Source organism: Spermophilus citellus (assembly GCF_964194105.1).
Source record: "Spermophilus citellus genome assembly, chromosome: 16".
Taxonomy (NCBI): Eukaryota; Metazoa; Chordata; class Mammalia; order Rodentia; family Sciuridae; genus Spermophilus; species Spermophilus citellus.
The window spans coordinates 20,422,140-20,449,957 of NC_138196.1; positions in this window are offsets into that span (position 1 = coordinate 20,422,140).

A 27,818-nucleotide genomic window follows, 5' to 3' on the forward strand; every position below is an offset into this window, starting at 1 on the left:
GCAATTTTGATGACACTTTCAGGTAATGATCAGTACCCCAATCCCACTTGGCTCACCAAATTTCGTTCTTCTAGGTTAAACCGTTCGTTGGCAGTAACAGTTTTAATTTTTAGGTTTCACTCTGTTTTCGCCTATATGGATAGATGTAGTTGGAACTCTAAATCAAAGAAGGTTTGTGCTAGCTCTTTGAAACTTCACACAATAACGTAGTTCCAAGTTCTATCTCTATGGTTTGTTTCCTATTGATGTAGCCCTAAGCAGAGGCTGGCGCAAATCACTTATATGGAAAGGGGTTGCCAAGCTTCCAAAAACTACGAGTTTCCTGAAATCTCAGCACACATTTTTTCACCCAATCTGGATCACACTTTCAGGTAATGATCAGTACCCCAATCCCACTTGGCTCAAAAATTTCGTTCTTCTAGGTTAAACCGTTCGATGGCAGTAACAGTTTTAATTTTTAGGTTTCACTCTGTTTTCGCCTATATGTTTACATGTACATGGAACTCTAAATCCAACACCGTTTGCGCTAGCTCTTTGAAACTTGACACAATAAAGTAGTTGCAATTTCTTTCTCTATGGTTTGTTTTCTATTGATGTAGCCCTAAGCAGAGATCTGCGCATATCACTTTCATGCAAAGGGGTTGCCAAGCTTCCAAAAAAGTACGAGTTTCCTGAAATCTCAGCACACATTTTTACACCCAGTCTTGATGATATTTTCAGGTAATGATCAGTACCCCAATCCCACTTGGCTCACCAAATTTCGTTCTTCTAGGTTAAACCGTACGTTGGCAGTAACAATTTTAATTTTTAGATTTCACTCTGATTTCAAATATATGGATACATGTAGTTGGAACTCTAAATCAAACACGGTTTGTGCTAGCTCTTTGAAACTTGACACAATAAAGTAGTTCCAAGTTCTACCTCTATGGTTTGTTTCCTATTGATGTAGCCCTAAGCAGAGACTGGCGCAAATCACTTTCATGGAAAGGGGTTGCCAAGCTTCCATAAAACTACGAGTTTCCTGAAATCTCAGCACACATTTTTTTCACCCAATCTTGATGACACTTTCAGGTAATGATCAGTACCCCAATCCCACTTGGCTCACCAAATTTCGTTCTTCTAGGTTAAACCGTTCGTTGGCAGTAACAGTTTTAATTTTTAGGTTTCACTCTGTTTTCGCCTATATGGATACATGTAGTTGGAACTCTAAATCCAACACGGTTTGTGCTAGCTCTTTGAAATGACACAATAAATTAGTTCCGTGTTCTGTCTCTATGGTTTGTTTTCTATTGATGTAGCCCTAACAGAGACCTGCGCAAATCACTTTCATGGAAAGGGGTTGCCAAGCTTCCAAAAAACTACGAGTTTCCTGAAATATCAGCACACATTTTTTCACCCAATCTTGATGACACTTTCAGGTATTGGTCAGTACCCCAATCCAACTTGGCTCACCAAATTTCGTTCTTCTAGGTTAAACCGTTCGTTGGCAGTAACAGTTTTAATTTTTAGGTTTCATTCTGTTTTCACCTATATGGATACATGTAGTTGGAACTCTAAATCAAACACGGTTTGTGCTAGCTCTTTGAAACTTGACACAATAAAGTAGTTCCATGTTCTATCTCTACGGTTTGTTTCCTATTGATGTAGCCCTAAGCAGAGAGTGGCGCAAATCACTTTCATGGAAAGGGGTTGCCAAGCTTCCAAAAAACTACGAGTTTCCTGAAATCACAGCACACATTTTTTCACCCAATCTTGATGACACTTTCAGGTAATGATCAGTACCCCAATTCCACTTGGCTCAACAAATTTCGTTCTTCTAGGTTAAACCGTTCGTTGGCAGTAACAGTTTTAATTTTTAGGTTTCACTGTGTTTTTCCTATATGGATACATGTAGTTGGAACTCTAAATCAAACACGGTTTTTGCTAGCTCTTTGAAATTTGATACCATGAAGTAGTTCCAAGTTCTATCTATTTGGTTTGTTTCCTATTGATATAGCCCTAAGGAGAGACTGGCGCAAATCACTTTCCTGGAAAGGGGTTGCCAAACTTCCTAAAAACTACGAATTTCCTGAAATCTCAGCACACATTTTTTCACCCAATCTTGATGACACTTTCAGGTAATGATCAGTACGCCAATCCCACTTGGCTCACCAAATTTCGTTCTTCTAGGTTAAACCGTTCGTTGCCAGTAACTGTTTTAATTTTTAGGTTTCACTCTGTTTTCGCCTATATGGATACATGTAGTTGGAACTCTAAATCCAACACGGTTTGTGCTAGCTCTTTGAAAGCTGACACAATAAAGTAGTTCCAAGTTCTATCTCTATGGTTTGTTTCCTATTGATGTAGCCCTAAGCACAGACTGGCGCAAATCACTTTCATGGAAAGGGGTTGCCAAGCTTCCAAAAAACTACAAGTTTCCTGAAATCTCAGCACACATTTTTTCACCCAATCTTGATGACACTTTCAGGTAATGATCAGTACCCCAATCCCACTTGGCTCACCAAATTTCTTTCTTCTAGGTTAAACCGTTCGTTGGCAGTAACAGTTTTAATTTTTAGGTTTCACTCTATTTTGCCTATATGGATACATGTAGTTGGAACTCGAAATCAAAGACGGTTTGTGCTAGCTCTTTGAAACTTGACACAATAAAGTAGTTCCAAGTTCTATCCATATGGTTTGTTTCCTATTGATGTAGCCCTAAGCAGAGACTGGCGCAAATCACTTTCATGGAAAGGGGTTGCCAAGCTTCCAAAAAACTACGAGTTTCCTGAAATCTCAGCACACATTTTTTCTCGCAATTTTGATGACACTTTCAGGTAATGATCAGTACCCCAATCCCACTTGGCTCACCAAATTTCGTTCTTCTAGGTTAAACCGTTCGTTGGCAGTAACAGTTTTAATTTTTAGGTTTCACTCTGTTTTCGCCTATATGGATACATGTAGTTGGAACTCTAAATCAAAGAAGGTTTGTGCTAGCTCTTTGAAACTTCACACAATAACGTAGTTCCAAGTTCTATCTATATGGTTTGTTTCCTATTGATGTAGCCCTAAGCAGAGGCTGGCGCAAATCACTTTCATGGAAAGTGGTTGCCAAGCTTCCAAAAACTACGAGTTTCCTGAAATCTCAGCACACATTTTTTCACCCAATCTGGATCACACTTTCAGGTAATGATCAGTACCCCAATCCCACTTGGCTCAAAAATTTCGTTCTTCTAGGTTAAACCGTTCGATGGCAGTAACAGTTTTAATTTTTAGGTTTCACTCTGTTTTCGCCTATATGTTTACATGTACATGGAACTCTAAATCCAACACCGTTTGCGCTAGCTCTTTGAAACTTGACACAATAAAGTAGTTGCAATTTCTTTCTCTATGGTTTGTTTTCTATTGATGTAGCCCTAAGCAGAGATCTGCGCATATCACTTTCATGCAAAGGGGTTGCCAAGCTTCCAAAAAAGTACGAGTTTCCTGAAATCTCAGCACACATTTTTACACCCAGTCTTGATGATATTTTCAGGTAATGATCAGTACCCCAATCCCACTTGGCTCACCAAATTTCGTTCTTCTAGGTTAAACTGTACGTTGGCAGTAACAATTTTAATTTTTAGATTTCACTCTGATTTCAAATATATGGATACATGTAGTTGGAACTCTAAATCAAACACGGTTTGTGCTAGCTCTTTGAAACTTGACACAATAAAGTAGTTCCAAGTTCTACCTCTATGGTTTGTTTCCTATTGATGTAGCCCTAAGCAGAGACTGGCGCAAATCACTTTCATGGAAAGGGGTTGCCAAGCTTCCAAAAAACTACGAGTTTCCTGAAATCTCAGCACAAATTTTTTCACCCAATCTTGATGACACTTTCAGGTAATGTTCAGTACCCCAATCCCACTTGGCTCAACAAATTTCGTTCTTCTAGGTTAAACCGTTCATTGGCAGTAACAGTTTTAATTTTAGTTTTCACTCTGTTTTCGCCTATATGGATACATGTAGTTGGAACTCTAAATCAAACACGGTTTGTGCTTACTCTCTGAAACGTGACACAATAAAGTAGTTCCAAGTTCTATCTCTATGGTTTGTTTCCTATTGATGTAGCCCTAAGCAGAGACTGGCGCAAATCACTTTCATGGAAAGGGGTTGCCAAGCTTCCATAAAACTACGAGTTTCCTGAAATCTCAGCACACATTTTTTTCACCCAATCTTGATGACACTTTCAGGTAATGATCAGTACCCCAATCCCACTTGGCTCACCAAATTTCGTTCTTCTAGGTTAAACCGTTCGTTGGCAGTAACAGTTTTAATTTTTAGGTTTCACTCTGTTTTCGCCTATATGGATACATGTAGTTGGAACTCTAAATCCAACACGGTTTGTGCTAGCTCTTTGAAATGACACAATAAATTAGTTCCGTGTTCTGTCTCTATGGTTTGTTTTCTATTGATGTAGCCCTAACAGAGACCTGCGCAAATCACTTTCATGGAAAGGGGTTGCCAAGCTTCCAAAAAACTACGAGTTTCCTGAAATATCAGCACACATTTTTTCACCCAATCTTGATGACACTTTCAGGTATTGGTCAGTACCCCAATCCAACTTGGCTCACCAAATTTCGTTCTTCTAGGTTAAACCGTTCGTTGGCAGTAACAGTTTTAATTTTTAGGTTTCATTCTGTTTTCACCTATATGGATACATGTAGTTGGAACTCTAAATCAAACACGGTTTGTGCTAGCTCTTTGAAACTTGACACAATAAAGTAGTTCCATGTTCTATCTCTACGGTTTGTTTCCTATTGATGTAGCCCTAAGCAGAGAGTGGCGCAAATCACTTTCATGGAAAGGGGTTGCCAAGCTTCCAAAAAACTACGAGTTTCCTGAAATCACAGCACACATTTTTTCACCCAATCTTGATGACACTTTCATGTAATGATCAGTACCCCAATTCCACTTGGCTCAACAAATTTCGTTCTTCTAGGTTAAACCGTTCGTTGGCAGTAACAGTTTTAATTTTTAGGTTTCACTGTGTTTTTCCTATATGGATACATGTAGTTGGAACTCTAAATCAAACACGGTTTTTGCTAGCTCTTTGAAATTTGATACCATGAAGTAGTTCCAAGTTCTATCTATTTGGTTTGTTTCCTATTGATATAGCCCTAAGGAGAGACTGGCGCAAATCACTTTCCTGGAAAGGGGTTGCCAAACTTCCTAAAAACTACGAATTTCCTGAAATCTCAGCACACATTTTTTCACCCAATCTTGATGACACTTTCAGGTAATGATCAGTACGCCAATCCCACTTGGCTCACCAAATTTCGTTCTTCTAGGTTAAACCGTTCGTTGCCAGTAACTGTTTTAATTTTTAGGTTTCACTCTGTTTTCGCCTATATGGATACATGTAGTTGGAACTCTAAATCCAACACGGTTTGTGCTAGCTCTTTGAAAGCTGACACAATAAAGTAGTTCCAAGTTCTATCTCTATGGTTTGTTTCCTATTGATGTAGCCCTAAGCACAGACTGGCGCAAATCACTTTCATGGAAAGGGGTTGCCAAGCTTCCAAAAAACTACAAGTTTCCTGAAATCTCAGCACACATTTTTTCACCCAATCTTGATGACACTTTCAGGTAATGATCAGTACCCCAATCCCACTTGGCTCACCAAATTTCTTTCTTCTAGGTTAAACCGTTCGTTGGCAGTAACAGTTTTAATTTTTAGGTTTCACTCTATTTTCGCCTATATGGATACATGTAGTTGGAACTCGAAATCAAAGACGGTTTGTGCTAGCTCTTTGAAACTTGACACAATAAAGTAGTTCCAAGTTCTATCCATATGGTTTGTTTCCTATTGATGTAGCCCTAAGCAGAGACTGGCGCAAATCACTTTCATGGAAAGGGGTTGCCAAGCTTCCAAAAAACTACGAGTTTCCTGAAATCTCAGCACACATTTTTTCACCCAATCTTGATGACACTTTCAGGTAATGATCAGTACCCCAATCCCACTTGCCTCACCAAATTTCATTCTTCTAGGTAAAACCGTTCGTTGGCAGTAACAGTTTAAATTTTTAGGTTTCACTCTGTTTTCGCCTATATGGATACATGTAGTTGGAACTCCAAGTCAAAGACGGTTTGTGCTAGCTCTTTGAAACTTCACACAATAACGTAGTTTCAAGTTCTATCTCTATGGTTTGTTTCCTATTGATGTAGCCCTAAGCAGAGACTGGCGCAAATCACTTTCATGAAAAGGGGTTGCCAAGCTTCCAAAAAACTACGAGTTTCCTGAAATCTCAGCACACATTTTTTCAACCAATCTGGATCACACTTTCAGGTAATGATCAGTACCCCAATCCAACTTGGCTCACCAAATTTTATTCTTCTAGGTTAAACCGTTCGTTGGCAGTAACAGTTTTAATTTTTAGGTTTCACTCTGTTTTCGCCTATATGGATACATGTAGTTGGAACTCTAAATCCAACACCGTTTGTGCTACCTCTTTGAAACTTGACACAATAAAGTAGTTGCAATTTCTATCTCTATGGTTTGTTTTCTATTGATGTAGCCCTAAGCAGAGACCCGCGCATATCACTTTCATGGAAAGGGGTTGCCAAGCTTCCAAAAAACTACGAGTTTCCTGAAATCTCAGCACACATTTTTACACCCAATCTTGATGACAATTTCAGGTAATGATCAGTACCCCAATCCCACTTGGCACACCAAATTTCGTTCTTCTAGGTTAAACCGTTCGTTGGCAGTAACAGTTTTAATTTTTAGGTTTCATATGGATACATGTATTTGGAACTCGAAATCAAAGACGGTTTGTGCTAGCTCTTTGAAACTTGACACAATAAAGTAGTTCCAAGTTCTATCTCTATGGTTTGTTTCCTATTGATGTAGCCCTAAGCAGAAACTGGCGCAAATCTCTTTCATGGAAAGGGGTTGCCAAGCTTCCAAAAAACTACGAGTTTCCTGAAATCTCAGCACACATTTTTTCACCCAATCTTGATGACACTTTCAGGTAATGTTCAGTACCCCAATCCCACTTGGCTCAACAAATTTCGTTCTTCTAGGTTATACCGTTCGTTGGCAGTAACAGTTTCAATTTTAGTTTTCACTCTGTTTTCGCCTATAAGGATACATGTAGTTGGAACTCTAAATCAAACACGGTTTGTGCTTACTCTCTGAAACTTGACACAATAAAGTAGTTCCAAGTTCTATCTCTATGGTTTGTTTCCTATTGATGTAGCCCTAAGCAGAGACTGGCGCAAATCACTTTCATGGAAAGGGGTTGCCAAGCTTCCAAAAAAATACGAGTTTCCTGAAATCTCATCACACATTTTTTCACCCAATTTTCATGACACTTTCAGATAATGATCAGTACCCCAGTCCCACTTGGCTCACCAAATTTCGTTCTTCTAGGTTAAACCGTTCGTTGGCAGTAACAGTTTTAATTTTTAGATTTCACTCTGATTTCACCTATATGGATACATGTAGTTGGAACTCTAAATCAAACACGGTTAGTGCTAGCTCTTTGAAACTTGACACAATAAAGTAGTTCCAAGTTCTATCTCTATGGTTTGTTTCCTATTGATGTAGCGCTAAGCAGAGACTGGCGCAAATCACTTATATGGAAAGGGGTTTGCCAAGCTTCCAAAAAACTAGGAGTTACCTGAAATCTCAGCACATATTTTTTCACCCAATCTTGATTACACTTTCAGGTAATGAACAGTACCCCATTCCCACTTGGCTCACAAAAATTTCGTTCTTCTAAATTAAACCGTTCGTTGGCAGTAACAGTTTTAATTTTTAGGTTTCACTCTGTTTTCTCCTATATGGATACATGTAGTTGGAACTCTAAATCCAACACGGTTAGTGCTAGCTCTTTGAAACTTGACACAATAAAGTAGTTCCAAGTTCTCTCTCTATGGTTTGTTTCCTGTTGATGTAGCGCTAAGCAGAGACTGGCGCAAATCACTTTCATGGAAAGGGGTTGCCAAGCTTCCAAAAAACTACGAGTTTCCTGAAATCTCAGCACATTTTTTTTCACCCAATCTTGATTACACTTTCAGGTAATGATCAGTACCCCAATCCCACTTGGCTCACCAAATTTCGTTCTTCTTGTTTACACCGTTCGTTGGCAGTAACAATTTTAATTTTTAGGTTTCACTCTGATTTCGCCTATATGGATACATGTAGGTGGAACTCTAAATCAAACACGGTTTGTGCTAGCTCTTTGAAACTTGACACAATAAATTTGTTCCAAGTTCTATCTCTATGGTTTGTTTCCTATTGATGTAGCCCTAAGCAGAGACTGGCGCAAATCACTTTCATGGAAAGGGGTTGCCAAGCTTCCAAAAAACTACGAGTTTCCTGAAATCTCAGCACACATTTTTTCTCGCAATTTTGATGACACTTTCAGGTAATGATCAGTACCCCAATCCCACTTGGCTCACCAAATTTCGTTCTTCTAGGTTAAACCGTTCGTTGGCAGTAACAGTTTTAATTTTTAGGTTTCACTCTGTTTTCGCCTATATGGATACATGTAGTTGGAACTCTAAATCAAAGAAGGTTTGTGCTAGCTCTTTGAAACTTCACACAATAACGTAGTTCCAAGTTCTATCTATATGGTTTGTTTCCTATTGATGTAGCCCTAAGCAGAGGCTGGCGCAAATCACTTTCATGGAAAGTGGTTGCCAAGCTTCCAAAAACTACGAGTTTCCTGAAATCTCAGCACACATTTTTTCACCCAATCTGGATCACACTTTCAGGTAATGATCAGTACCCCAATCCCACTTGGCTCACCAAATTTCGTTCTTCTAGGTTAAACCGTTCGTTGGCAGTAACAGTTTTAATTTTTAGGTTTCACTCTGTTTTCGCCTATATGGATACATGTATTTGGAACTCGAAATCAAAGACGGTTTGTGCTAGCTCTTTGAAACTTGACACAATAAAGTAGTTCCAAGTTCTATCTCTATGGTTTGTTTCCTATTGATGTAGCCCTAAGCAGAAACTGGCGCAAATCTCTTTCATGGAAAGGGGTTGCCAAGCTTCCAAAAAACTACGAGTTTCCTGAAATCTCAGCACACATTTTTTCACCCAATCTTGATGACACTTTCAGGTAATGTTCAGTACCCCAATCCCACTTGGCTCAACAAATTTCGTTCTTCTAGGTTATACCGTTCGTTGGCAGTAACAGTTTCAATTTTAGTTTTCACTCTGTTTTCGCCTATAAGGATACATGTAGTTGGAACTCTAAATCAAACACGGTTTGTGCTTACTCTCTGAAACTTGACACAATAAAGTAGTTCCAAGTTCTATCTCTATGGTTTGTTTCCTATTGATGTAGCCCTAAGCAGAGACTGGCGCAAATCACTTTCATGGAAAGGGGTTGCCAAGCTTCCAAAAAAATACGAGTTTCCTGAAATCTCATCACACATTTTTTCACCCAATTTTCATGACACTTTCAGATAATGATCAGTACCCCAGTCCCACTTGGCTCACCAAATTTCGTTCTTCTAGGTTAAACCGTTCGTTGGCAGTAACAGTTTTAATTTTTAGATTTCACTCTGATTTCGCCTATATGGATACATGTAGTTGGAACTCTAAATCAAACACGGTTAGTGCTAGCTCTTTGAAACTTGACACAATAAAGTAGTTCCAAGTTCTATCTCTATGGTTTGTTTCCTATTGATGTAGCGCTAAGCAGAGACTGGCGCAAATCACTTATATGGAAAGGGGTTTGCCAAGCTTCCAAAAAACTAGGAGTTACCTGAAATCTCAGCACATATTTTTTCACCCAATCTTGATTACACTTTCAGGTAATGAACAGTACCCCATTCCCACTTGGCTCACAAAAATTTCGTTCTTCTAAATTAAACCGTTCGTTGGCAGTAACAGTTTTAATTTTTAGGTTTCACTCTGTTTTCTCCTATATGGATACATGTAGTTGGAACTCTAAATCCAACACGGTTAGTGCTAGCTCTTTGAAACTTGACACAATAAAGTAGTTCCAAGTTCTCTCTCTATGGTTTGTTTCCTGTTGATGTAGCGCTAAGCAGAGACTGGCGCAAATCACTTTCATGGAAAGGGGTTGCCAAGCTTCCAAAAAACTACGAGTTTCCTGATATCTCAGCACATTCTTTTTCACCCAATCTTGATTACACTTTCAGGTAATGATCAGTACCCCAATCCCACTTGGCTCACCAAATTTCGTTCTTCTTGTTTACACCGTTCGTTGGCAGTAACAATTTTAATTTTTAGGTTTCACTCTGATTTCGCCTATATGGATACATGTAGGTGGAACTCTAAATCAAACACGGTTTGTGCTAGCTCTTTGAAACTTGACACAATAAATTAGTTCCAAGTTCTATCTCTATGGTTTGTTTCCTATTGATGTAGCCCTAAGCAGAGACTGGCGCAAATCACTTTCATGGAAAGGGGTTGCCAAGCTTCCAAAAAACTACGAGTTTCCTGAAATCTCAGCACACATTTTTTCTCGCAATTTTGATGACACTTTCAGGTAATGATCAGTACCCCAATCCCACTTGGCTCACCAAATTTCGTTCTTCTAGGTTAAACCGTTCGTTGGCAGTAACAGTTTTAATTTTTAGGTTTCACTCTGTTTTCGCCTATATGGATACATGTAGTTGGAACTCTAAATCAAAGAAGGTTTGTGCTAGCTCTTTGAAACTTCACACAATAACGTAGTTCCAAGTTCTATCTATATGGTTTGTTTCCTATTGATGTAGCCCTAAGCAGAGGCTGGCGCAAATCACTTTCATGGAAAGTGGTTGCCAAGCTTCCAAAAACTACGAGTTTCCTGAAATCTCAGCACACATTTTTTCACCCAATCTGGATCACACTTTCAGGTAATGATCAGTACCCCAATCCCACTTGGCTCACCAAATTTCGTTCTTCTAGGTTAAACCGTTCGATGGCAGTAACAGTTTTAATTTTTAGGTTTCACTCTGTTTTCGCCTATATGGATACATGTAGTTGGAACTCTAAATCCAACACCGTTTGCGCTAGCTCTTTGAAACTTGACACAATAAAGTAGTTGCAATTTCTTTCTCTATGGTTTGTTTTCTATTGATGTAGCCCTAAGCAGAGACCTGCGCATATCACTTTCATGCAAAGGGGTTGCCAAGCTTCCAAAAAAGTACGAGTTTCCTGAAATCTCAGCACACATTTTTAAACCCAGTCTTGATGATAATTTCAGGTAATGATCAGTACCCCAATCCCACTTGGCTCACCAAATTTCGTTCTTCTAGGTTAAACCGTACGTTGGCAGTAACAATTTTAATTTTTAGATTTCACTCTGATTTCAAATATATGGATACATGTAGTTGGAACTGTAAATCAAACACGGTTTGTGCTAGCTCTTTGAAACTTGACACAATAAAGTAGTTCCATGTTCTATCTCTACGGTTTGTTTCCTATTGATGTAGCCCTAAGGAGAGACTGGCGCAAATCACTTTCCTGGAAAGGGGTTGCCAAGCTTCCAAAAAACTACGAGTTTCCTGAAATCTCAGCACACATTTTTTCACCCAATCTTGATGACACTTTCAGGTAATGATCAGTACGCCTATCCCACTTGGCTCACCAAATTTCGTTCTTCTAGGTTAAACCGTTCGTTGTCAGTAACAGTTTTAATTTTTAGGTTTCACTCTGTTTTCGCCTATATGGATACATGTAGTTGGAACTCTAAGTCAAAGACGGTTTGTGCTAGCTCTTTGAAACTTCACACAATAACGTAGTTCCAAGTTCTATGTCTATGGTTTGTTTCCTATTGATGTAGCCCTAAGCAGAGACTGGCGCAAATCACTTTCATGGAAAGGGGTTGCCAAGCTTCCAAAAAACTACGAGTTTCCTGAAATCTCAGCACACATTTTTTCACCCAATCTTGATGACACTTTCAGGTAATGATCAGTACCCCATTCCCACTTGGCTCACCAAATTTCTTTCTTCTAGGTTAAACCGTTCGTTGGCAGTAACAGTTTAAATTTTTAGGTTTCACTCTGTTTTCGCCTATATGGATACATGTACTTGGAACTCTAAGTCAAAGACGGTTTGTGCTAGCTCTTTGAAACTTCACACAATAACGTAGTTTCAAGTTCTATCTCTATGGTTTGTTTCCTATTGATGTAGCCCTAAGCAGAGACCCGCGCATATCACTTTCATGGAAAGGGGTTGCCAAGCTTCCAAAAAACTACGAGTTTCCTGAAATCTCAGCACACATTTTTACACCCAATCTTGATGACAATTTCAGGTAATGATCAGTACCCCAATCCCACTTGGCTCACCAAATTTCGTTCTTCTAGGTTAAACCGTTCGTTGGCAGTAACAGTTTTAATTTTTAGGTTTCACTCTGTTTTCGCCTATATGGATACATGTAGTTGGAACTCGAAATCAAAGACGGTTTGTGCTAGCTCTTTGAAACTTGACACAATAAAGTAGTTCCAAGTTCTATCTCTATGGTTTGTTTCCTATTGATGTAGCCCTAAGCAGAAACTGGCGCAAATCTCTTTCATGGAAAGGGGTTGCCAAGCTTCCAAAAAACTACGAGTTTCCTAAAATCTCAGCACACATTTTTTCACCCAATCTTGATGAAAATTTCAGGTAAAGATCAGTACCCGAATCCCACTTGGCTCACCAAATTTCGTTCTTTTGGTTAAACCGTTCGTTGGCAGTAACAGTTTTAATTTTTAGGTTTCACTCTGTTTTCTCCTATATGGATACATGTAGTTGGAACTCTAATTCAAAGACGGTTTTTGCTAGCTCTTTGAAACTTGACACAATAACGTATTTCCAAGTTCTATCTCTATGTTTTGTTTCTTATTGATGTAGCCCTAAGCAGAGACTGGCGCAAATCACTTTCATGGAAAGGGGTTGCCAAGCTTCCAAAAAACTACGAGTTTCCTGAAATCTCAGCACACATTTTTTCACCCAATCTTGATGACACTTTCAGGTAATGATCAGGACCCCAATCCCACTTGGCTCAGCAAATTTCGTTCTTCTAGGTTAAATCGTTCGGTGGCAGTAACAGTTTAAATTTTTAGGTTTCACTCTGTTTTCACCTATATGGATACATGTAGTTGGAACTCTAAATCAAAGATGGTTTGTGCTAGCTCTTTGAAACTTCACACAATAACGTAGTTCCAAGTTCTATCTCTATGGTTTGTTTCCTATTGATGTAGCCCTAAGCAGAGACTGGCGCAGATCACTTTCATGGAAACTGGTTGCCAAGCTTCCAAAAAACTACGAATTTCCTTAAATCTCAGCACACATTTTTTCACCCAATCTGGATCACACTTTCAGGTAATGATCAGTACCCCAATCTCACTTGGCTCAACAAATTTCGTTCTTCTAGGTTAAACCGTTCGTTGGCAGTAACAGTTTTAATTTTTAGGTTTCACTGTGTTTTCGCCTATATGGATACAGTAGTTGGAACTCTAAATCCAACACGGTTTGTGCTAGCTCTTTGAAACTTGACACAATAAGGTAGTTGCAATATCTATCTCTATGGTTTGTTTTCTATTGATGTAGCCCTAAGCAGAGACCTGCGCATATCACTTTCATGGAAAGGGGTTGCCAAGGTTCCAAAAGCTACGAGTTTCCTGAAATCTCAGCACACATTTTTACACCCAATCTTGATGACAATTTCAGGTAATGATCAGGACCCCAATCCCACTTGGCTCACCAAATTTCGTTCTTCTAGGTTAAACCGTTCGTTGGCAGTAACAGTTTTAATTTAGATTTCACTCTGTTTTCGCCTATATGGATACCTGTATTTGGAACTCTAAATCAAACACGGTTTGTGCTAGCTCTTTGAAACTTGACACAATAAAGTAGTTCCAAGTTGTATCTCTATGGTTTGTTTCCTATTGATGTAGCCCTAAGCAGAGACTGGCGCAAATCACTTTCATGGAAAGGGGTTGCCAAGCTTCCAAAAAACTAGGAGTTTCCTGAAATCTCAGCACACATTTTTTCACCCAAACTTGATGACACTTTCAGGTAATGATCAGTACCCCATTCCCACTTGGCTCACCAAATTTCGTTCTTCTAGGTTAAACCGTTCGTTGGCTGTAACAGTTTTAATTTTTAGTTTTCACACTGTTTTCGCCTATATGGATACATGTAGTTGGAACTCTAAATCAAAGACGGTTTGTGCTAGCTCTTTGAAACTTCACACAATAACGTAGTTCCAAGTTCTATCTCTATGGTTTGTTTCCTATTGATGTAGCCCTAAGCAGAGACTGGCACAAATCGCTTTCATGGAAAGGGGTTGCCAAGCTTCCAAAAAACTACGAGTTTCCTGAAATCACAGCACACATTTTTTCACCCAATTTTAATGCACTTTCAGGTAATGATCAGAACCCCAATCCCACTTGGCTCACCAAATTTCGTTCTTCTAGGTTAAACCGTTCGTTGGCAGTAACAGTTTTAATTTTTAGGTTTCACTCTGTTTTCCCCTATATGGATACATGTAGTTGGAACTCTAAATCCAACACGGTTTGTGCTAGCTCTTTAAAACTTGACAGAATAAAGTAGTTCCAAGTTCTATCTCTATGGATTGTTTCCTACTGATGTAGCCCTAAGCAGAGACTGGCGCAAATCACTTTCATGGAAAGGAAAGCCAAGCTTCCAAAAAACTACGAGTTTCCTGAAATCTCAGCACACATTTTTTCACCCAATCTTGATGACACTTTCAGGTAATGATCAGTACCCCAATCCCACTTGGCTCACCAAATTTCATTCTTCTAGGTTAAACCGTTCATTGGCAGTAACAGTTTTAATTTTTAGGTTTCACTCTGTTTTCTCCTATATGGATACATGTAGTTGGAACTCTAAATCAAAGACGGTTTGTGCTAGCTCTTTGAAACTTGACACAATAATGTAGTTCCAAGTTCTATCTCTATGGTTTGTTTCCTATTGATGTAGCCAAAAGCAGAGACTGGCGCAAATCACTTTCAAGGAAAGGGGTTGCCAAGCTTCCAAAAAACTAGGAGTTTCTTGAAATCTCAGCACCCATTTTTTCACCCAATCTGGATGACACTTTCAGGTAATGGTCAGTACCCCAATCCCACTTGGCTCACCAAATTTCGTTCTTCTGGGTTAAACCGTTCGTTGGCAGTAACAGTTTTAATTTTTAGATTTCACTCTGTTTTCTCCAATATGGATACATGTAGTTGGGACTCTAAATCAAAAACTGTTTGTGAAAGCTCTTTGAAAATTGACACAATAAAGTAGTTCCAAGTTCTATCTCTATGGTTTGTTTCCTATTGATGTATCCATAAGCAGAGCCTGGCGCAAATCACTTACATGGAAAGGGGTTGCTAAGCTTCCAAAAAACTAAGAGTACCCTGAAATCTCAGCACACATTTTTTCACCCAATCTGGATGACACTTTCAGGCAATGATCAGTTCCCCAACCCACTTGGCTCACCAAATTTCGTTCTTCTAGGTTAAACCGTTCGTTGGCAGTAACAGTTTTAATTTTTAGGTTTCAATCTCTTTTCTCCTATATGGATACATGTAGTTGGAACTCTAAATCAAAGACGGTTTGTGCTAGCTCTTTGAAACTTGACACAATAAAGTAGTTCCAAGTTTTATCTCTATGGTTTGTTTCTTATTGATGTTGCCCTAAGCAGAGACTGGCACAAATCACTTTCATGGAAAGGGGTTGCCAAGCTTCCAAAAAAGTACGAGTTTCCTGAAATCTCAGCACATATTTTTTCACCCAATCTGGATGACACTTTCAGGTAATGATCAGTACACCAATCCCACTTGGCTCACCAAATTTCGTTCTTCTAGGTTAAACCGTTCATTGGCAGTAACAGATTCATTTTTTAGGTTTCACTCTGTTTTCGCCTATATGGATACATGTAGATGGAACTCTAAATCAAACACGGTTTGTGCTAGCTCTTTGAAACTTGACACAATGAAGTAGATCCAAGTTCTATCTCCTTGGTTTGTTTCCTATTGATATAGCCCTAAGGAGAGACTTGCGCAAATCACTTTCATGGAAAGGGGTTGCCAAGCTTCCAAAAAACTACGAGTTTCCTGAAATCTCACCACACATTTTTTCACCCTACTTGATAAAAATTTCAGGAAATGATCAGTACGCCTATCCCACTTGGCTCACCAAATTTCGTTCTTCTAGGTTAAACCATTCGTTGGCAGTAACTGTTTTAATTTTTAGGTTTCACTCTGTTTTCGCCTATATGGATACATGTAGTTGGAACTCTAAATCCAACACGGTTTGTGCTAGCTCTTTGAAAGTTGACACAATAAAGTAGTTCCAAGTTCTATCTCTATGGTTTGTTTCCTATTGATGTAGCCCTAAGCAGAGACTGGCGCAAATCACTTTCATGGAAAGGGGTTGCCAAGCTTCCAAAAAACTACGAGTTTCCTGAAATCTCAGCACACATTTTTTCACCCAATCTTGATGAAAATTTCAGGTAAGGATCAGTACCCCAATCCCACTTGGCTCACCAAATTTCGTTCTTCTAGGTTAAACCGTTCGTTGGCAGTAACAGTTTTAATTTTTAGGTTTCACTCTGTTTTCGCCTATATGGATACATGTAGTTAAAACTCGAAATCAAAGACGGTTTGTGCTAGTCTTTGAAACTTGACACAATAAAGTAGTTGCAATTTCTATCTCTATGGTTTGTTTTCTATTGATGTAGCCCTAAGCAGAGACCTGCGCATATCACATTCATGGAAAGGGGTTGCCAAGCTTCCAAAAAACTACGAGTTTCCTGAAATCTCAGCACACATTTTTACACCCAATCTAGATGACAATTTCAGGTAATGATCAGTACCCCAATCCCACTTGGCTCACCAAATTTCGTTCTTCTAGGTTAAACTGTTCGTTGGCAGTAACAGTTTTAATTTTTAGGTTTCACTCTGTTTTCGCCTATAAGGATACATGTAGTTGGAACTCGAAATCAAAGACGGTTTGTGCTAGCTCTTTGAAACTTGAATCAATAAAGTAGTTCCAAGTTCTATCTCTATGTTTTGTTTCCTATTGATGTAGCCCTAAGCAGAAACTGGCGCAAATCACTTTCATGGAAAGGGGTTGCCAAGCTTCCAAAAAACTACGAGTTTTCTGAAATCTCAGCACACATTTTTTCACCCAATCTTGATGAAAATTTCAGGTAATGATCAGCACCCGAATCCCACTTGGCTCACCAAATTTCGTTCTTCTAGGTTAAACCGTTCTTTGGCAGTAACAGTTTTAATTTTTAGGTTTCACTCTGTTTTCTCCTATATGGATACATGTAGTTGGAACTCTAAATCAAAGACGGTTTGTGCTAGCTCTTTGAAACTTGACACAATAACGTAGTTTTAAGTTCTATCTCTATGTTTTGTTTCCTATTGATGTAGCCCTAAGCAGAGACTGGCGCAAATCACTTTCATGGAAAGGGGTTGCCAAGCTTCCAAAAAACTACGAGTTTCCTGAAATCTCAGCACACATTTTTTCACCCAATCTTGATGACACTTTCAGGTAATGATCAGTACCCCATTCCCACTTGGCTCACCAAATTTCGTTCTTCTAGGTTAAACCGTTCGTTGGCAGTAACAGTTTTAATTTTTAGGTTTCACTCTGTTTTCTCCTATATGGATACATGTAGTTGGAACTCGAAATCAAAGACGGTTTGTGCTAGCTCTTTGAAACTTCACACAATAACCTAGTTCCAAGTTCTATCTCTATGGTTTGTTTCCTATTGATGTAGCCCTAAGCAGAGACTGGCGCAAATCACTTTCATGGAAAGTGGTTGCCAAGCTTCCAAAAAACTACGAGTTTCCTGAAATCTCAGCACACATTTTTTCACCCAATCTGGATCACACTTTCAGGTAATGATCAGTACCCCAATCCCACTTGGCTCAACAAATTTCGTTCTTCTAGGTTAAACCGTTCGTTGGCAGTAACAGTTTGAATTTTTAGGTTTCACTCTGTTTTCGCCTATATGGATACATGTAGTTGGAACTCTAAATCCAACACCGTTTGTGCTAGCTCTTTGAAACTTGACACAATAAAGTAGTTGCAATTTCTATCTCTATGGTTTGTTTTCTATTGATGTAGCCCTAAGCAGAGACCTGCGCATATCACGTTCATGGAAAGGGGTTGCCAAGCTTCCAAAAAACTACGAGTTTCCTGAAATCTCAGCACACATTTTTACACCCAAACTTGATGACAATTTCAGGTAATGATCAGAACCCCAATCCCACTTGGCTCACCAAATTTGGTTCTTCTAGGTTAAACCGTTCGTTGGCAGTAACAGTTTCAATTTTTAGGTTTCACTCTGTTTTCGCGTATATGGATACATGTAGTTGGAACTCTAAATCAAAGACGGTTTGTGCTAGCTCTTTGAAACTTGACACAATAATGTAGTTCCAAGTTCTGTCTCTATGGATTGTTTCCTATTGATGTAGCCAAAAGCAGAGACTGGCGCAAATCACTTTCAAGGAAAGGGGTTGCCAAGCTTCCAAAAAACTAGGAGTTTCTTGAAATCTCAGCACCCATTTTTTCACCCAATCTGGATGACACTTTCAGGTAATGGTCAGTACCCCAATCCCACTTGGCTCACCAAATTTCGTTCTTCTGGGTTAAACCGTTCGTTGGCAGTAACAGTTTTAATTTTTAGGTTTCACTCTTTTTTCTCCAATATGGATACATGTAGTTGGGACTCTAAATCAAAAACGGTTTGTGAAAGCTCTTTGAAAATTGACACAATAAAGTAGTTCCAAGTTCTATCTCTATGGTTTGTTTCCTATTGATGTATCCATAAGCAGAGCCTGGCGCAAATCACTTTCATGGAAAGGGGTTGCTAAGCGTCCAAAAAATTAAGAGTTCCCTGAAATCTCAGCACACATTTTTTCACCAAATCTGGATGACACTTTCAGGCAATGATCAGTACCCCAATCCCACTTTGCTCACCAAATTTCGTTCTTCTACGTTAAACCGTTCATTGGCAGTAACAGTTTTAATTTTTAGGTTTCAATCTGTTTTCTCCTATATGGATACATGTAGTTGGAACTCTAAATCAAAGACGGTTTGTGCTAGCTCTTTGAAACTTGACACAATAAAGTAGTTCCAAGTTTTATCTCTATGGTTTGTTTCTTATTGATGTAGCCCTAAGCAGAGACTGGCACAAATCACTTTCATGGAAAGGGGTTGCCAAGCTTCCAAAAAACTACGAGTTTCCTGAAATCTCAGCACATATTTTTTCACCCAATCTGGATGAAACTTTCAGGTAATGATCACTACCCCAATCCCACTTGGCTCACCAAATTTCGTTCTTCTAGGTTTCAATCTGTTTTCTCCTATATGGATACATGTAGTTGGAACTCTAAATCAAAGACGGTTTGTGCTAGCTCTTTGAAACTTGACACAATAAAGTAGTTCCAAGTTTTATCTCTATGGTTTGTTTCTTATTGATGTAGCCCTAAGCAGAGACTGGCACAAATCACTTTCATGGAAAGGGGTTGCCAAGCTTCCAAAAAACTACGAGTTTCCTGAAATCTCAGCACATATTTTTTCACCCAATCTGGATGAAACTTTCAGGTAATGATCACTACCCCAATCCCACTTGGCTCACCAAATTTCGTTCTTCTAGGTTAAACCGTTCGTTGGCAGGAACAGTTTTAATTTTTAGGTTTCACTCTGTTTTCTCCTATATGGATACATATAGTTGGGACCCTAAATCAAAAACGGTTTGTGCTAGCTCTTTGAAACTTGACACAATAAAGTAGTTCCAAGTTCTATCTATATGGTTTGTTTCCTATTGTTGTAGCCATAAGCAGAGACTGGCGCAAATCACTTTCATGGAAAGGGGTTGCAAATCTTCCAAAAAACTAAGAGTTCCCTGAAATCTCAGCACACATTTTTTCACCCAATCTGGATGAGACTTTCAGGTAATGATCAGTACCCCAATCCCACTTGGCTCACCAAATTTCGTTCTTCTAGGTTAAACCGTTCGTTGGCAGTAACAGTTTCATTTTTTAGGTTTCACTCTGTTTTCGCCTATATGGATACATGTAGTTGGAACTCTAAATTAAACACGGTTTGTGCTAGCTCTTTGAAACTTGACACAATGAAGTAGATCCAAGTTCTATCTCCTTGGTTTGTTTCCTATTGATATAGCCCTAAGGAGAGACTTGCGCAAATCACTTTCATGGAAAGGGGTTGCCAAGCTTCCAAAAAACTACGAGTTTCCTGAAATCTCACCACACATTTTTTCACCCTACTTGATGAAAATTTCAGGTAATGATCAGTACCCCTATCCCACTTGGCTCACCAAATTTCGTTCTTCTAGGTTAAACCATTCGTTGGCAGTAACTGTTTTAATTTTTAGGTTTCACTCTGTTTTCGCCTATATGGATACATGTAGTTGGAACTCTAAATCCAACACGGTTTGTGCTAGCTCTTTGAAAGTTGACACAATAAAGTAGTTCCAAGTTCTATCTCTATGGTTTGTTTCCTATTGATGTAGCCCTAAGCAGAGACTGGCGCAAATCACTTTCATGAAAGGGGTTGCCAAGCTTCCAAAAAACTACGAGTTTCCTGAAATATCAGCACACATTTTTTCACCCAATCTTCATGACACTTTCAGGTAATGATCAGTACCCCAATCCCACTTGGCTCACCAAATTTCGTTCTTCTAGGTTAAACCGTTCGTTGGCAGTAACAGTTTTAATTTTTAGGTTTCACTCTGTTTTCGCCTATATGGATACATGTATTTGGAACTCGAAATCAAGGACGGTTTGTGCTAGCTCTTTGAAACTGCACACAATAAAGTAGTTCCAAGTTCTATCTCTATGGTTTGTTTCCTATTGATGTAGCCCTAAGGAGAAACTGGTGCAAATCACTTTCATGGAAAGGGGTTGCCAAGCTTCCAAAAAACTACGAGTTTCCTGAAATCTCAGCACACATTTTTTCACCCAATCTTGATGAAAATTTCAGGTAATGATCAGTACCCCATTCCCACTTGGCTCACCAAATTTCTTTTTTCTAGGTTAAACCGTTCGTTGGCAGTAACAGTTTTAATTTTTAGGTTTAACTCTGTTTTCGCCTATATGGATACATGTAGTTGGAACTCTAAATCCAACACGGTTTGTGCTAGCTCTTTGAAACTTGACACAATAAAGTAGTTCCAAGTTCTATCTCTATGGTTTGTTTCCTATTGATGTAGGCATAAGCAGAGACTGGCGCAAATCACTTTCATGGAAAAGGGTTGCCAAGCTTCCAAAAAACTACGAGTTTCCTGAAATCTCAGCACACATTTTTTCACCCAATCTTGATGACACTTTCAGGTAATGATCAGTACCCCAATCCCACTTGGCTCACCAAATTTCATTCTTCTAGGTAAAACCGTTCGTTGGCAGTAACAGTTTTAATTTTTAGGTTTCACTCTGTTTTCGCCTATATGGATACATGTAGTTGGAACTCTAAATCAAAGACGGTTTGTGCTAGCTCTTTGAAACTTCACACAATAACGTAGTTCCAAGTTCTATCTCTATGGTTTGTTTCCTATTGTTGTAGCCCTAAGCAGAGACTGGCGCAAATCACTTTCATGAAAAGGGGTTGCCAAGCTTCCAAAAAACTACGAGTTTCCTGAAATCTCAGCACACATTTTTTCACCCAATCTGGATAACACTTTCAGGTAATGATCAGTACCCCAATCCAACTTGGCTCACCAAATTTCGTTCTTCTAGTTTAAACCGTTCGTTGGCAGTAACAGTTTTAATTTTTAGGTTTCACTCTGTTTTCTCCTATATGGATACATGTAGTTGGAACTCTAAATCCAACACCGTTTGTGCTAGCTTTTTTAAACTTGACACAATAAAGTAGTTGCAATTTCTATCTCTATGGTTTGTTTTCTATTGATGTAGCCCTAAGCAGAGTCCTGCGCATATCACATTCATGGAAAGGGGTTGCCAAGCTTCCAAAAAACTACGAGTTTACTGAAATCTCAGCACACATTTTTACACCCAATCTAGATGACAATTTCAGGTAATGATCAGTACCCCAATCCCACTTGGCTCACCAAATTTCGTTCTTCTAGGTTAAACCGTTCGTTGGCAGTAACAGTTTTAATTTTTAGGTTTCACTCTGTTTTCGCCTATATGGATACATGTAGTTGGAACTCTAAATCCAACACGGTTTGTGCTAGCTCTTTGAAACTTGACACAATAAAGTAGTTGCAATTTCTATCTCTATGGTTTGTTTTCTATTTATGTAGCCCTAAGCAGAGACCTGCGCATATCACTTTCATGGAAAGGGGTTGCCAAGCTTCCAAAAAACTACGAGTTTCCTGAAATCTCAGCACACATTTTTACACCCAATCTTGATGACAATTTCAGGTAATGATCAGGACCCCAATCCCACTTGGCTCACCAAATTTCGTTCTTCTAAGTTAAACCGTTCGTTGGCAGTAACAGTTTCAATTTTTAGGTTTCACTCTGTTTTCGCGTATATGGATACATGTAGTTTGAACTCTAAATCAAAGACGGTTTGTGCTAGCTCTTTGAAACTTGACACAATAAAGTAGTTCCAAGTTCTATCTCTATGTTTTGTTTCCTATTGATGTAGCCCTAAGCAGAGACTGGCGCAAATCACTTTCATGGAAATTGGTTGTCAAGCTTCCAAAAAACTACGAGTTTCCTGAAATCTCAGCACACATTTTTTCACCCAATCTTGATGAGAATTTCAGAAAATGATCAGTACCCCAATCCCACTTGGCTCACCAAATTTCGTTCTTCTAGGTTAAACCGTTCGTTGGCAGTAACAGTTTAAATTTTTAGGTTTCACTCTGTTTTCGCCTATATGGATACATGTAGTTGGAACTCTAAATCAAACATGGTTTGTGCTAGCTCTTTAAAACTTGACACAAAAAGTAGTTCCAAGTTCTATCTCTATGGTTTGTTTCCTAATGATGTAGCCCTAAGCAGAGACTGGCGCAAATCACTTACATGAAAAGGGGTTGCCAAGCTTCCAAAAAAATACGAGTTTCCTGAAATCTCAGCACACATTTTTTCACCCAATTTTCATGACACTTTCAGATAATGATCAGTAACCCAATCCCACTTGGCTCACCAAATTTCGATCTTCTAGGTTAATCCGTTCATTGGCAGTAACAGTTTTAATTTTTAGGTTTCACTCTGTTTTCGCCTTATAGATACATGTAGTTGGAACTCTAAATCAAACACGGTTTGTGCTAACTCTCTGAAACTTGACACAATAAAGCAGTTCCAAGTTCTATCTCTATGGTTTGTTTCCTATTGATGTAGCGCTAAGCAGAGACTGCCGCAAATCACTTTTATGGAAAGGGGTTGCCAAGCTTCCAAAAAACTACGAGTTTCCTGAAATCTCAGCACATATTTTTTCACCCAATCTTGATGACACTTTCAGGTAATGATCAGTACCCCAATCCCACTTGGCTCACCAAATTTCGTTCTTCTAGGTTAAACCGTTCGTTGGAAGTAACAGTTTTAATTTTTAGGTTTCACTCTGTTTTCTCCTATATGGATACATGTAGTTGGAACTCTAAATCAAAGACGGTTTGTGCAAGCTCTTTAAAACTTGACACAATAAAGTAGTTCCAAGTTCTATCTCTATGGTTTGTTTCCTAATGATGTAGCCCTAAGCAGAGACTGGCGCAAATCACTTTCATGGAAAGGGGTTGCCAAGCTTCCAAAAAACTACGAGTTTCCTGAAATCTCAGCACACATTTTTTCACCCAATTTTGATGATAATTTCAGGTAATGATCAGTACCCCAATCCCACTTGGCTCACCAAATTTCGTTCTTCTAGGTTAAACCGTTCGTTGGCAGCAAGAGTTTTAATTTTTAGGTTTCACTCTGATTTCGCCTATAAGGATACATGTAGTTGGAACTCTAAATCAAACACGGTTTGTGCTAGCTCTTTGAAACTTGACCCAATAAAGTAGTTCCTAGTTCTATCTCTATGGTTTGTTTCCTATTGATGTAGCCCCAAGCAGAGACTGGCGCAAATCACTTTCATGGAAAGGGGTTGCCAAGATTCCAAAAAACTACGAGTTTCATGAAGTCTCATTACACATTTTTTCACCCAATCTTGGTGACACTTTCAGGTAGTGATCAGTAGCCCAATCCCACTTGGCTCACCAAATTTCGTTCTTCTAGGTTAAACCGTTCGTTGGCAGTAACAGTTTTAATTTTTAGGTTTCACTCTGTTTTCGCCTATATGGATACATATAGTTGGAACTCTAAATCAAACACGGTTTGTGCTAGCTCTTTGAAACGTGACAAAATAAGTAGTTCCAAGTTCTATCTCTATGGTTTGTTTCCTATTGATGTAGCCCTAAGGAGAGACTGGCACAAATCACTTTCATGGAAAGGGTTGCTAATCTTCCAAAAAACTACGAGTTTCCTGAAATCTCAGCACACATTTTTTCACCCAATCTGGATGACACTGTCAGGTAATGATCAGTTCCCCAATCCCACTTGGTTCACCAAATTTCATTCTTCTGGGTTAAACCGTTCGTTGGCAGTAACAGTTTTAATTTTTAGGTTTCACTCTGTTTTCTCCTATATGGATACATATAGTGGAACTCTAAATCAAACACGGTTTGTGCTAGCTCTTTGAAATGACACAATAAAGTATTTCGAAGTTCTATCTCTATGGTTTGTTTTCTATTCATGTAGCCGTAAGCAGAGACCAGTGCAAATCACTTTCATGGAAATGGGTTGCCAAGCTTCCAAAAAACTACGAGTTTCCTGAAATCTCAGCACACATTTTTTCACCCAAACTTGATGACACTGTCAGGTAATGATCAGTTCCCCAATCCCACTTGGTTCACCAAATTTCGTTCTTCTGGGTTAAACCGTTCGTTGGCAGTAACAGTTTTAATTTTTAGGTTTCACTCTGTTTTCGCCTATATGGATACATGTAGTTGGAACTCTAAATCAAACACGGTTTGTGCTAGCTCTTTGAAACTTGACACAATAATGTAGTTCCAAGTTCTATCTCTATGGTTTGTTTCCTATTGATGTAGCCCTAAGCAGAGACTGGCACAAATCACTTTCATGGAAAAGGGTTGCCAAGCTTCCAAAAAACTACGAGTTTCCTGAAATCTCAGCACACATTTTTTCACCCAATCTAAATGACACTTTCAGGTAATGATCAGTACCCCAATCCCACTTGGCTCACCAAATTTCCTTCTTCTAAGTTAAACCTTTTGTTGGCAGTAAGAGTTTTAATTTTTAGATTTCACTCTGTTTTCTCCTATATGGATACATGTAGTTGGAACTCTAAATCAAAGACGGTTTGTGCTAGCTCTTTGAAACGTGACACAATAAAGTAGTTCCAAGTTCTATCTCTATGGTTTGTTTCCTATTGATGTAGCCCTAAGCAGAGACTGGCGCAAATCACTTTCATGGAAAGGGGTTGCCAAGCTTCCAAAAAACTACGAGTCTCCTGAAATCTCAGCACACATTTTTTCACCCAATCTTGATGACACTTTCAGGTAATGATCAGTACCCCAATCCCACTGGGCTCACCAAATTTCGTTCTTCTATGTTAAACCGTTCGTTGGCAGTAACAGTTTTAATTTTTAGGTTTCACTCTGTTTTCTCCTATATGGATACATGTAGTTGGAACTCTAAATCAAACACGGTTTGTGCTAGCTCTTTGAAACTTGACACAATAAAGTAGTTCCAAGTTCTATCTCTATGGTTTGTTTCCTATTGATGGAGCCCTAAGCATAGACTGGTGCAAATCACTTTCATGGAAAGGGGTTGCCAAGCTTCCAAAAAAATACGAGTTTCCTGAAATCTCAGCACACATTTTTACACCCAAACTTGATGACAATTTCAGGTAATGATCAGGACCCCAATCCCACTTGGCTCACCAAATTTCGTTCTTCGAGGTTAAACCGTTCGTTGGCAGTAACAGTTTCAATTTTTAGGTTTCACTCTGTTTTCGCCTATATGGATACATGTAGTTGGAACTCTAAATCAAACACGGTTTGTGCTAGCTCATTGAAACTTGACACAATGAAGTAGATCCAAGTTCTATCTCCTTGGTTTGTTTCCTATTGATATAGCCCTAAGGAGAGACTTGCGCAAATCACTTTCATGGAAAGGGGTTGCCAAGCTTCCAAAAAACTACGAGTTTCCTGAAATCTCACCACACATTTTTTCACCCAATCTTGATGAAAATTTCAGGTAATGATCAGTACCCCAATCCCACTTGGCTCACCAAATTTCGTTCTTCTAGGTTAAACCGTTCGTTGGCAGTAACAGTTTTAATTTTTAGGTTTCACTCTGTTTTCGCCTATATGGATACATGTAGTTGGAACTCTAAATCAAACACGGTTTGGGCTAGCTCTTTGAAACTTGACACAATAAAGTAGTTCCAAGTTCTATCTCTATGGTTTGTTTCCTAATGATGTAGCCCTAAGCAGAGACTGGCGCAAATCACTTTCATGGAAAGGGGTTGCCAAGCTTCCAAAAAAATACGAGTTTCCTGAAATCTCAGCACACATTTTTTCATCCAATTTTCATGACACTTTCAGGTAATGATCAGTACCCCAATCCCACTTGGCTCACCAAATTTCCTATTTCCAAGTTAAACAGTTCGTTGGGAGTAACAGTTTTAATTTTTAGGTTTCACTCTGTTTTCGCCTTATGGATACATGTATTTGGAACTCTAAATCCAACACGGTTAGTGCTAGCTCTTTGAAACTTGACACAATAAAGTAGTTCCAAGTTCTATCTCTATGGTTTGTTTCCTATTGATGTAGCGCTAAGCAGAGACTGGCGCAAAACACTTTTATGGAAAGTGGTTGCCAAGCTTCCAAAAAACTACGAATTTCCTGAAATCTCAGCACACATTTTTTCACCCAATCTTGATGAAAATTTCAGGTAATGATCAGTACCCCAATCCCACTTGGCTCACCAAATTTAGTTCTTCTAGGTTAAACCGTTAGTTGGCAGTAACAGTTTTAATTTTTAGGTTTCACTCTGTTTTCGCCTATATGGATACATGTAGTTGGAACTCTAAATCCAACACGGTTTGTGCTAGCTCTTTGAAACTTGACACAATAAAGTAGTTCCAAGTTCTATCTCTATGGTTTGTTTCCTAATGATGTAGCCCTAAGCAGAGACTGGCACAAATCACTTTTATGGAAAGGGGTTGCCAAGCTTCCAAGAAACTACTAGTTTCCTGAAATCTCAGCACACATTTTTTCACCAAATCTTGATGATAATTTCAAGTAATGATCAGTACCCCAATCCCACTTGGCTCACCAAATTTCGTTCTTCTAGGTTAAACCGTTCGTTGGCAGTAACAGTTTTAATTTTTAGGTTTCACTCTGTTTTCTCCTATATGGATACATGTAGTTGGAACTCTAAATCAAACACGGTTTTTGCTAGCTCTTTGAAACTTGACAAAATAAAGTAGTTCCAAGTTCTATCTCTATGGTTTGTTTCCTATTGATGTAGCCCTCAGCAGAGAATGGCGCAAATCACTTTCATGGAAAGGGGTTGCCAATCTTCCAAAAAAATACGAGTTTCCTGAAAATTCAGCACACATTTTTTCACCCAATCTTCATGACATTTTCACGTAATGATCAGTACCCGAATCCCACTTGGCTCACCACATTTCGTTCTTCTATGTTAAACCGTTCGTTGGCAGTAACAGTTTTAATTTTTAGGTTTCATTCTGTTTTCACCTATATGGATACATGTAGTTGGAACTCTAAATCAAACACGGTTGTGCTAGCTCTTTGAAACTTGACACAATAAAGTAGTTCCAAGTTCTATCTCTACGGTTTGTTTCCTATTGATGTAGCATT